Raw genomic sequence first — 12992 nt, 5'->3', positions numbered from 1 at the left:
TCATACACTTAATGAGATCTGAGTAAGTAGCTCACTGATGTGCCCTGTCGTCCCCAGCTCCCGGCAGCTAGGAACAGAGCTACGGCAAGGAGCTCTCATAGTAATTTCTGCACATATTATCACTTTCCATGCATTATTTAAATGCATTATTCTGTCTTCTTCACTAGACTGTAAGCTCTGTGATGGTTGAGATTATGTGTGGTGAGCACAATTATCAATGCTCACTACATAAGTGTCACATAGCAAGCTAATGATATACTGCTTTAATAACTCAGCATTACAGAAGGAGTTGATTAAACAGGATACGTCAAAAAAATCCTGAAGTATAAATTCTTTTCAATGATCATACCCACATCCTCGCCAACATCTGTTGTTTCCTGAGTTGTTAATTTTAGCCATTCTGACAGGTGTGAGGTGGTATCTCACTATAGTTTTGATTTGTATTTCCCTGATAATGAGCGATGTTGAGCATCTTTTCCTGTGTCTGTTTGCCATGTGGATGTCTTCTTTGGAAAAGTGTCTATTCATGTCTTCTGCCCACCTCTTCATTGGATTATTTGTTTTATGAGAAAGGGGAACCTTATTGCACTGTTGGTGGGAATGCAAACTGGCTCGGCCACTGTGAGAAAACAGTGTGGAGGTTCCTCAAAAAATTAAAAGTAGAACTACCCTATGACCCAGCAATTGCACTACTAGGAATTTATCCAAGGGATACAAAAATGCTAATTTGAATGGGACACAGGCACCCCAATGTTTACAGCAGCACTATCAACAATAGCCGAAGTATGGCAAAAGCCTAAATGTCCATCAGCTGATGAATGGATAAAGATGATGTGGTGTGTGTGTATGTATGTATACACATGTATGTATGTATATGTACATACACACAATGGAATACTACTCGGTGATGAAGAAGAATGAAATCTTGCCATCTGCAACAATATGGACAGAAATGGAGAGTATTATGCTAAGTGAAATAAGTCAGTCAGAGAAAGACAGATATGAGTTCACTCACATGTGGAATCTGAGAAACTAACAAACATAGGGGAAGGGAAGAAAAAATGAGATAAAAACACAGAGGGAGGCAAACCATAAAAGACTCTTAAATACAGACAGCAAACTGAAGGTTGATGGCAGTAAGTGGCAGGGAGTGGGTTAAATGGGTGACAGGCATTAAGGAGGGCACTGGTTGGGTTGAACACTGGGCATCATATGTAAGAAATGTATCACTGGATTCTACTGAAGCCAAAACTACATTTATATGTTAACTAACTTGAGAGTAAAAAAGAAAAAAAAATGATAATATCCATGCAGAACTTTTTAACACTGAAGCACATATTTGTTTCAATTAAATGGAGGTTAATTTTTTGATAATACAAAATATTACCTGTTGAAATGGGCTTTTAAAAGAATAATTACAAACCTAATGAGCACTGTAAAAGTAAATAGATAAATCCATAGATCTCTATTAAAAATAAACATAAATACTAATTTCAAATGAGCACTTTGTCAGAAGGATAGAAATGGTATCAAGTGTCAATTGGGAATTCTCCCTAAGAACTGTATTTTGAGATGTTTAATTATGTTAAAGTCATTATGAAAATAGTTTCTATGTATTTAAATTAATCTTCATGAAATAAAGTTCTAAGTCTTGTTTTTCAACATGATACAAATTAGCTATGAAGTGGGACTCATTTCTCCTCTGTTTTTGATATCAGTTCTTTTATTATATGAACTTATTTCAGCAGAAAGAAAGGATTCACTGGGTGTTTAATTTTTTTTTTTAACGTTTATTTATTTTTGAGACAGAGAGAGACAGAGCATGAACGGCGGAGGGTCAGAGAGAGAGGGAGACACAGAATCTGAAACAGGCTCCAGGCTCTGAGCTGTCAGCACAGAGCCCGACACGGGGCTTGAACTCACGGACCGTGAGATCATGACCTGAGCCGAAGTCGGCCGCTCAACTGACTGAGCCACCCAGGCGCCCCTCACTGGGTGTTTAAACAGGTTATGATTATAGAGGTTTGGTATATCATTAAGATGCAATTAAACTATACATTCCAGAGCAGTGCTGAGAAGTTTAAAAGACCATATTTTCCAACATGGTAAAACAGAACACTGTGATGCTTAAGTTTATCCAACACATCATCCTGATGAAAACCCAGATTCTCGTTTCAAGAAGCCTATCCATCTCTCTACTCTAAAGGTAGGCAAAACTTGCAACAGGTAAGTGTCGTTTTTGTTTTCTTTTGTTTTGTTTGTTTCTCCCTTGAAAATGCTATAGTACCAGGGGAAATGGTTTTTAATACTGACTACTGTCACTGCCAAAGGTATCAGAAAATCATTGCTGAGATAGCCTCAATGTTGGGTTCTAGGATAGGAGGCGAAGAGTATCTTTCAAATGTCAGCAAGAGTATCTTTCAAATGTGTTCCTACTATCTGGGCTTAGACTTCAGAACTTTACTTGTCTGTACCTTCACTGTTCTCTGTCAATATTCTCCCCAGGATAATGTCATCCAGTCTTACAGCAGGAAATATTCTATATCAATTTTCGATGACTCTCGAAAATCTCCAGATGGGACTGCTCTCCTAGGCTCCAGACTCATATATTCCACTGGTTTCTGGACACCTTCCCTGCTATTTAATAGGCTCACTTTTTTACATTAAACATGCCAAGTTAATTCCCATTTCAGGATCTTTGCACTAGTCATTCCAACAGCCTAGAATTCTCTTTCTTTTCATTCCTGTCTTACTCATGTGGTACCTCCTTACAGTCTACCCATTTTAAAAAGGACCTACCCGGGGTGGGCAAGGGAGGGGTGCTAGGTGGCTCAGTCAGTTAAGTGTCTGACTTCAGCTCAGGTCATGATCTCACAGTTCCTGAGAGCCCAGCGATGGGCTCTGTGCTGACAGCTCGAACCTAGAGCCTGCTTCAGGTTTTGTGTCTCCCTCCCTCTCTGCCCCTACCCCTCTCATGCTCCATCTCTCTCCCTCTCCCTCAAAAATGAACATTAAAAAATTTAATTTAAAAAAAAAAAGTATCTAACCAAGACTCCTGGGTGGCTCAGTTGGTTGAGCATTCAACTCTTGATTTCAGCTCTTGTGAGGATCTCATACTTCCTGAGTTCAAGCCCCACGCTGGGCTCCACACTGATGGTGTACATGCAGCCTGCTTGGAATTCTCTCTCTCTCTCTCTCTCTCTCTCTCTCTCTGTCTCTCTCTGTCTCTCTGCCCTGTGCATGTATGAGTACCTGTGTGCTCTCTCTCAAAATAAATAAACTTAAAAAAATTTTTTTTCAAGACCTACCTTTCAGCTATGCTTAATTCTATTACCTGGTTTTATTTAACTTTTAGCACTTACCATCATGTAAAATAATCAAGGTGTTTGTTTACTTGCCATTGCCCATATCCCCCTCACCAAACTGGAAGTTCCTGGAAGGCCACCAAGCTGTTTATTCTAATTTATCTGTGCCTGAGTCATATTGGGTATTCCTCATTTGGAGTATCACTGCTGTCATAGATAAGGCCTACTGTCTTACATTCTAAGTATGCTGGGATCTATGATCCATTCTTCCCTCACTTGTAATCAATCACAAAGGTGAAATTACCAGGGATCTATCTATTCCCTCCATCCTCTGCCTCAACAACCCTTCCCACTTTACACCTATCCACAAATCCTATTACCATAGGAAATGGGTTCGGATCTTTTGACCTCAGTTCTGAACCTCTATAGAATATGTAACAAAGACTTGATACATTTAGGTGAGCATGCACACAATGCAGGTTACAAGGGCCCCAAGGAGTGAAATACTCAATGTGTGCCATACGCACTCTTGTCCCACCTTTTGAGTCTACTTGAGACAACAAGAAAGCCAATCTTGGTGCACGCTGACATTACAGAGGGGCAGGTGCTGTAGGAAATCATCAGAAACATGTGCTCCAATGAAAGTGCTCCTATGAAAGTGGCTTTCCAACTACGTGTAACAAAAACAGTGTGCTTCATCTATGCTAAAGTGAAAGTTCACAAACAAAATGTCTTAAGAAAATGTATTTTCCTTATGTATGTTGGGAATGGCTATCAAAAGTCAGGGTTCTAAGTATTTAGCAGCAACAACAAAAATCTTGGACTGTTAAAAAGTAGAGGTTTAAAAACAGAAATAATATTGTGGAAACTGCTCAAGTAGACACAAGTTTATTTAGTTAAAATGCCCCCCCCCATAAATGTCATAATATATCTAGCTTGGAAAGATTTTAGTTTAATTTGTATAAAGAGCCCTATGGATATGTAAAACATGCAAAGCAATCCCAACGTCTAACAATCCTTTATTAGTCTTTTCCTTCAGGATTCCCTTTTAATTAATCTGCTTAGATAGCTATATCACAGTTGAAATCAAGTACTTCTTTTTTATTTTCCCTCAGAAATTCCCCCAAAAAATCAGATTGGAAAACTAGCCCACTCTAGTTCAGACCTTTTACTGTCTTCTTCATTGGCTTCTCTCACTCACACACATGGAAGTTAAGCAAAAAAAGTATAAATAAATAATTTTTTTTTTTTAAGTGTGTGAAATGCTGCTCAATTTGTATAGATGGATTTCTAGGTCCTGTGGATTACTTGTGAACAGCATTCCCTGCAATCTCGCCTCACAACTGTGCTTGATTCCTCTGACAGTGTTTCTACCCTGGATGACTATAACGACTGAGTGAAGGTGGGTGTTTATAAAGCTCTAGACCTGGACCAGAAACTGCACCTGGGAGTTCTTCTGTTTTATTCCCACTTGTCCTTCAGGCCCAGGTCAGTGCAACTGTGAAGGAGAAGGGAGAAGAGACTCCAAATAATGGTACCACTATGTTAAGATCTTAAAACCAAAAATAATAGTTTCTTTCACTCCAATAATTAATGTTTTTATCAATCACTTCTATTTGTGATACATGCACACATCTACTTAGGATGTTCATGGGCTCCTGTCCAAACTTTTGTGGACTCATATTTTAGATCCAAACCTTAGAGGGATTTTATGGTCTTTTCTTTTAATATTTCATGTTTTAACTCCTCTGCATGTAAGATTTAACCTGATAAATGGAAGTAAATCTAGTCTACAAACAGAACACAGAATTTAACATATTGGGAAGACCCTATCTTAATAACAGGGTATTGAATCAAGGCTTTGAGTATACACAAGACATGAATGACTTGTCAGAGAATACCTTCAGGTATGAGTATACAAGAATTGGCTTAGTATTGCACAAATAAACTTTTGCATTAAAGCACATTTTATGTTACTTTCATTGTATATGGACTGATGTTTTTTGCCTGACGTTAGTAAACACAAATTGTAGACATATGCTGTAATTTTAATTTTCATTAGTATTATTTTCCTACTGAGATTTTTTTTTAAGTTCATTTATATGTATTGTAGCCCTCTACTTAGTACTTTTGATCTTTGAACCATTCTACACTAGACAATAACTCTCAAAGTAACTTTCCTGTGATAAATCCACTTTTCAATCCATCAATTAACAAATATTTCAACGTACTGCACAATGAGGGTATGGGCATATCAATATCCAGTTTCAATAACATCATTATCCTTCTTTTTTAATGTCTTATTTGTACTCTTACTTGAATACTTTATTGCAACTTTAGTTGTTTTTTTTTTTAGTTTTTGGAAAACAGAAAAATGAAAGTCTCGATTTTCGTAAAATGCTTATCTAATAAATTGAGTATAACAAAGGCAAAGATGGAAATTATTGAACATAGCAAATAAGGCCAATATTTAGTTTTAATCAGATGATCATTGTACACATGTTCCATTGTGAAGGAAAATAATATTTTTTAATGTATAAAATGCCAGAAATGACTGTTGAAAAGGGTATCAAACATTTAAAATAGAACTGGCAATTTTATTTAGAGTGTACTTTAACTATTAGAGAACAGAATTACCTCCATAATATGTTATTTGACTTAAATACTATTTGAATTTTACAGACTTTTAGAAATAAACAATGTACCAAAATTGGGGCGCATGGGTGGTTCAGTCAGCTGAGTATGTGACTTCAGCTCAGGTCATGATCTCGTGGTTTGTCAGTTCCAGCCCTGCGTTGGACTCTGTGCTTACAGCTCGGAGGCTGGAGCCTGCTTCGGATTCTGTGTCTCCCTCTCTCTCTGCCCCTCCCCTGCTCATGCTCTGTTTTCTGTCTCTCAAAAATAAACATTAAAAGAAAGAAAGAAAGAAAGAAAGAAAGAAAGAAAGAAAGAAAGAAAGAAAGAAAGAAACAATGTACCTAAATAAAAAACTGTGCTGCTATTGAAAGGTGACAGCAAGAAATAAAGACAAATAAATGGATGAACAGATGGAGAATTAGACAAATAAACAGAAGTAAGAAATGGGGGAGATGGAAAAAGAAAAGATGAAATGTGGCACAGAGAAAGAAGAGGAGCCAAAGGATGAGAAGGGACGAGGAGAGAAGGGAAGAGAAGACAGAGGAAAAGAAAGTAAAGGAAGAGAAGCACAAAGAAGGAAGAAAGAGGCCAGAAACCATAAGAGCAGACAGAAGATTGGAGGGACAGCAAGAGATGAGAAAGGAACGGAAGAAATGCACCTGAAGCCAGGAATCGGTGGGGAACACGGTCAACAGCTCCTTAATCTAAGAACAGCTTAGCTTTATTTCACCCTTCTCTAACAATTCAGAAGTTACATTTATCGAAAAAGATGATCCTTTTAAAACATCTGTAAAGAGCTGCTAAACGAGCCACGGGAGGCTAAGTAGTCAGAGCCAAGTCCTGTGAAGAACGGAAGCCTTCGCTTGTTTGTGCAGGAAATAAAGGACAGCAGAACATGCCGCTGAGGGACTCTACTACCGCCATTGAGGTGGAAGAGGCCACTTTTTAGGGCTTTGAAAACTGCCTCTTCTTCCCCAAATGAGGAATGCTTATACAATCAGAGAAGCAACTTGATGATAGAGAACTAAAACCCTCTGAAATGATAATCTGACAAAAGAAGTGAAAACAATGAGCTTCCCAGTGATACAATGGGGAGATGTTAGGTAACATTATTTTATGGTACCCTCAATAAGAAGCACAGAGAATTTCAGAGCAGGATGGGACAGGCTAGTGGAAAACCTGAGACACCAAGAGAATTTAGGCACTTTGTCCAAAATCATAACGAAGTGGTCTGCTAGTGTTCAGTTTCACAGAGGATTAATGAACATACACAGTGCCTGCTGGAACTTTCAGAGAATAGGAATGAAACACTAAGTGAATGGACTATAATTGTTATTAAGTCCCTTAAATGTCAGCTTCCTGAGATCCAGGAACAGTATCCTGTTACCTTCCTACCCAGAGTGGAACTCACTGCTAGGCACAAAATAGTCAATACATGCATGTTTAATGAACGGATAGAGTATAAGAGCACAGAGTCGTAACCTTTAGGTATCAGGACTGCATAACTTTTGTGTAAACTCTTTAGAATAGGCCACTGCCAGTAACATGGAGATTACACCTGACCCTATGCCAGTTCTCAACAGGCTGACTGTCCCTAACTTACCTTTCCCAGAGATGGGTGCTGTCTACAAATTACTTCATACACAGCTCAAAAGATAAAAGTCATGTGCCTTTAGGGGACATCTAGCCTCACTCCTAAGGACAGTATGAAAAGAAAATGAAATTACAAAGTGGGTAGTAATTAGACGTCCCCAGAGGAAAAGGTTCCTCATATCAGACATGATCACACGATTCAAACACTTCCCAACATAGATGTGCCCAATGGGTAAATAACCCTTATATTTGGATCATCTCTCCAATCCAGTCTCATCTTCCTCATAGCATCATAGCTGCTGAAAACTTCTTTTGCCTCCCTGATCACCCTACCCCTACCTCCTATATAGGTTAGCCTCCTGGCTCCTTGATAAACCCTTCTTCCCAAACCTGGAGCCAACTTTCTCCCACTCCACCTCCACCCCGTGCCCCTTGTGAGCTGAGACAGACACCACAAAACAATGCTAATGCCCACTGGCCTACCTCAGTAATAAGGAAGCTCCATCTGAAGGCTCCAGCATGTTTTCTCAGAGAAATGTCAGTGGATTTAATTTGTGATGGAGCTTAGGTGCTACTTGCATAAAATTTAACCCACAATATCTTGAAATCCATAGTTAGAACGCTATTTGGGGGGTGGTGGGGAGAATGTATTCTGACTCTCAAATGATAAACTCACCAACAAAATTCTAAAATACATGCCACTTCCAGATTAGAAATAATTAAACAAAAGTGCATTGCAAAATTAGCAGTAACATTGTGTGGAAAAGACTCTGAATTGTGAAACATCCTTGTAGCACTCATATTTTACAAGTTACAGAGGGACAGATATGCAAAGTTACCTAACTAGCTAAACAAGGACAACTTGTAATTTGACAAATAATTAGTTAAATTAAGATTAAGTGGGGCCTTTTCGAAAGCTCTCCTCCAACCTGATTATGGAGAAGAGGACTCCTTTGCTGGTATCATACTTTCGCCACCAGATTCTCAAGACTTAAGCTACAATGTTACATCTTGGAAACTTACTATTGTATAATGGAATGGAATAAGAAACAAAGTAGGTGCAGGGGGGAAGTCACGGTCAAGAAAACACTCAATGTATAAACAGGGGATATGGTAGCAGGAGGAGATACAACAGAAGGAATAATAAAATTAATTAACCCATCCCAAAAGAGTTTAGTCAGTTATAGTTACAGTAATAATCTCTGAAGAGTAATCACAAAACACATCACTGAGTCAGCACCAGAGGTGTGGTTTGTCTCCTATGCAATCCCTTTCAGCAACTATTCAATAGGTACAGCTTCCCACAATAAATTCTGAGCATCTGTGGTCTAGAATGTGCCAGCTTTAAAGGCAGGATCCACCCAGCCCCTCAGGCAAGCTGTGCAGGGCGCAGCCAGCAGCCTTAATAGGCGTGTCCACCACGTGTGCCCTAAACCCAAAAGCCAGGGGGTGGAATTTGAAACTGGAAGGTGTGGGGACTGTCACCATTCTGGGAATTGCAGGAAGACAGGGAAAAAAACAAACATAACAAAGACCGACCCCCAACCCTGACTCCATCCTGTTTCACAGCATTCTTCTTTAATTATTTTGAAAAATGAAATAAATTTTTTTTTTTTTTTTTTTTTTTTAAGTAACTTTCTCTTCTAAGGCCCTCCCTTTCATCGCTGGAGCCTTGTCCTATCTCTTGTCGGGACTGATTCAGCCTCAGTCATGGATTTCCCTGGGGCTCTTGCATTGGTTGGGGATGAGAAAGGGAAAGAGGGGAGGTGTCTGCCAGTGACCTGGCAAAATGTGTGGGAATCTGGAAATGAGTTGCTGGCCATCTTGCTCTACAGCCTTGACTTCCTGTCGCCAGCATGGCTTTTTCTCAGTGTTCTGGCCTCCTGAGCTCTCATCTCCACTTCTGGGTCGAGACCCTAGAACCAAGAACCTCATCACTCCATGCATGATCAGCATGGTATCCTGTGTCCCCACACCCTCCTCCCTACAAAGCACCACTGTCTCTTTACACACGAACGCAGAAGCTTGAACACACAGGCACTTTGCCTCCTCACACACCTTATTATATAGATGATAATTCCCCCAACGTGTCACAGAGAAGAGTACCTTTCCAAGTACCTTTCCAGAAACAAACTCCTCTCCCTCTAGAGCAGTGGTTCTCAAAATCCTGTATGTACCAGAATCACCTAGCCAGCGAACCAAGCACCCAGACCCACACTCAGGCCGGCCGACTCGAGGTTGGGAAGCACAGGTCTGGACTAATTCGGGGGAAGAGGCGAATTGGATATAAACAAGAAACGAGATTCGGTCAAGAGTAACCTTCCCTTCCAGTTGCAAACCCCAGGGGAGATCGAAAGAACACTCTGGCCCTTCTCCAGCCTACGCCCCCCACCGCACCCCTGCCCCCGGCCCGACCACGTTCCCCCCTGTACTTCCTCCCACGAGGCGCTTCCCAGACCCTCGCCACCGCTTCCCCCCCCGGGGTCCGCCGCCAGCACGGACAGCAGCGGGGGAAACGGACCCCGCGTCCACGGTGGGCGGCGCCTGTCCCCAGGGAAACCCGAGCCCACACCCCGCCGGAGACAACTTTTCAAACTTCCCGACGCACTCTCACCTACACGCGAATGAGAGAAAGTACACCCAACAGAGGAGACCGAAATGCCGATCCGCGCGGGCTCCCCAGGGGAGCTCCCCTCCCCTCCCCCTGCCGGCCGGGCCCGCGGTGGGTGCAGCCCCGGGACCCCGCCGCCCCCGCCCGCCCGGGCCGCGGAGGGCAGCCCGGAGCCCCACTTACGGCCAGGAGCGCCCCCGAGCCGCGCGCAGCAGTGCCCGCCGCCGAACGTTTGCCTCCCAGGAAGCGGCGAGGCGGAGGGAGGGAGGGGAGGGGAGGAGAGTTACCTGCAGCGCGTCAGGTCGGCGGAGGGAAGCGGGATCCGGCCCCGACCGCGCCTCCCCGGCCTGGGTGCACAGCTAAGTGAGCGCGGGCGGGCGGGCGGACCAGTTGCAACAAGTCCCGAGTCGTGTCACGCCAAACCCCGCGCTGCCAGAAAGCGCCTCGGAACCTGTCCGAACTCAGAAACCCAACCCTCCACCCGCCAAGTACAAAGTCTTCCTTCCCCTCCGCCCCCCGGGCTCTCGGGAGATGGCGAGTCCCGACACCTGGAGACCCCAGAGGACCCCCCCCGCGCTTATCTGGGAAGGGTGGGCCTCGGGAGAGCAGGTTGAGCTCTCACCGCCCCCCCCCCCCCGCGTCCTAGGCTCTGGAATGCGGTGGGTGGGGGGGAAGGTTGAGGGGGCCGCAGGGTTGGGGGGGGAGGGGTGGGTTGCACCGCCCTCGGGAGAGCGGGGCGGACGGGACCTGCAGTAGATAATTCCAATCAGCCCAGCAATGCGGGCCCCTACCCAACCGCCTGAGTGTTTCCAGGCTTGGAAAAGACCAGGAGGCGGAAAGGCGGTAGAAACCGTGCTTGTGCAGGTACCTTTTTGTGTGAAAGAGCAGTTTTAAACATCATCAAAGATTGGGCATCCACTCTGGACTGTTGTGGTTGCTGACTTGAGATGAAAAGATATTCTTTAAAATAGGAATACCTGCGTGAAAAGCAGGTCACTCTAGGAGCAAGGTTAGGGGAATAGAGGCATTACAATTTGGTTTCAACACAAAATAATTACAGCAATTATTAATAATTTAAATAAAATGTATTTTAAAAATTTGTCTATAGCTCCATAAATCTGTTAGGAATGTTTCTGATGATTGTATAACCATATAGTCTTCGAAGTATAGCCACTTGCAGCAAACGTTAAAAATGCAGCCTAGTACGGGAAAAATGAAACTTAGGGTCATAATAAGCACATTTTAAGCTTTTGGCATGATATGTAAATTATCATAAAATGGAATTGACCTTAAAAATGACTTTTATGGATATTTTGCCCTGAATAAAACACTTGGGGAAAATGCAAAACTATTGGGATTTGAGTTAGGTCTTGATTGATGAGTAAGTAGACTTAGACTGGAGGATGAGATTTACATATTCTAGATGCTGAAGCAGCAGCAAGCAAAGGACTAAGTCAGAAAGTAAAAGCAAGTTCCAAGAAGAACAAAAGTAGGCTTCCAGATTGTGATTTATAGTTTTTTTTTCCACAGTATCTAGAGAATTATCTTGGTTTTTATATATGTGACTTTTGTCTTCTGTTCCTGTAATTTACATGTCTAACCTTTTAATATATATTTTTTAATTTTTATAATGTTTATTAATTTTTGAGAGAGAGAGTGCAAGCAGGGCAGGACAAGAGAGAGGGAGACACAGAATCTGAAGCAGGCTCCAGGCTCTGAGCTGTCAGCACAGAGCCCGACTCTGGGCCCCAACTCACAAACTGCAAGATCATGACCTGAGCCGAAGTCAGATGCTTAACTGACTCAGCCACCCAAGCACCCCAATGTTTTTGCAATCCTGGTCTTCATTTCTGATACACAATCATCCGACTCACTCAATTCATGTTATCTGTGTGGTATTTCACTTACTGGTTTGCTTTCTCAATGTGCAAAAATAATTCTGAATGTTTCTTATGAGCATTTGGGACTGCATTCATAAATATACACTTACTTAAAAATAGCAAGAATATTTAGACCACATAAGTTACAATGGGCCCATGGGAAATCTAATTTTGTTAAGATATTCATTCATACATAAATCAAGTGAAATCTCAAAGAAGGATATCTACTAAAGTGTTGATTATTAAATAGCTAATGAAAGAGAGGAAAGTGTAAGTGGAGAGGGAGAATCTATTAAAGGTACTATGCTAAAGGCTTTCTGCCCTTAGAGGGATGGAAGATGTAAAATTGACCTGACCCTTAAGGAGCCTAAGCCAGGTGAAGAGGGGACACAAGCTCACGGAAAGGGAGCTAATAGTACAAGCCAGTGTGAGGAACTAGAAGTGGAAAGCACATAGGTCTTTATTTAACAGGTAAGAGGAAGAAATGATAAACTGCTTACATCATTAAGGATTGCTGATGGCTTCACAGAACTGTTGGAATTTGAACTGAATAATGACAAAAGCGAGTATCAATAGACTAAGCTTGTGTCCCTTCAAGACTTTTATTCTTTTTAATTTTTTTTAATGTTTATTTCTTTTTGAGAGAGAGAGAGAGAGAGAGAGAGAGCGTGAGTGGGGAGGGGGCAGAAAGAGAGAGGGAGACACAGAATCCGAAGAGAGAGAGAGAGAGAGAGCGTGAGTGGGGAGGGGACAGAAAGAGAGAGGGAGACACAGAATCCGAAGCAGGCTTCAGGCTCTGAGCTGTCAGCACAGAGCCCGACGTAGGGCTCGAACTCACAACTGTGAGATCATGACCTGAGAAGTCGGACGCTTAACCAACTGAGACACCCAGGCGCCTCCCTTCAAGACTTTTAAAAAATACGTATTTTAATACAGTATAAGACAAGGCTTCAAGGCAGATAAAGC

The 12992-nt window shown here is 42.1% G+C and overlaps 1 protein-coding gene across 1 annotated transcript in view; it reads right to left on the bottom strand.

The window, feature by feature from the left end:
- Nucleotides 1-10415, bottom strand: part of FAM83B (family with sequence similarity 83 member B) — a 90425-nt gene extending 80010 nt beyond the window's left edge. Inside the window, exon 1 of the mRNA XM_043591669.1 lies at nt 10330-10415. The gene's annotated coding sequence lies outside the window, so the exon portion shown is untranslated. The remainder of the gene's footprint in view (nt 1-10329) is intronic.
- Nucleotides 10416-12992: the final 2577 nt, after the last annotated feature.

Source organism: Prionailurus bengalensis, chromosome B2 (assembly GCF_016509475.1).
Source record: "Prionailurus bengalensis isolate Pbe53 chromosome B2, Fcat_Pben_1.1_paternal_pri, whole genome shotgun sequence".
In the NCBI taxonomy this organism is placed as follows: Eukaryota; Metazoa; Chordata; class Mammalia; order Carnivora; family Felidae; genus Prionailurus; species Prionailurus bengalensis.
This window is presented reverse-complemented; position numbering and strand designations above follow the sequence as displayed.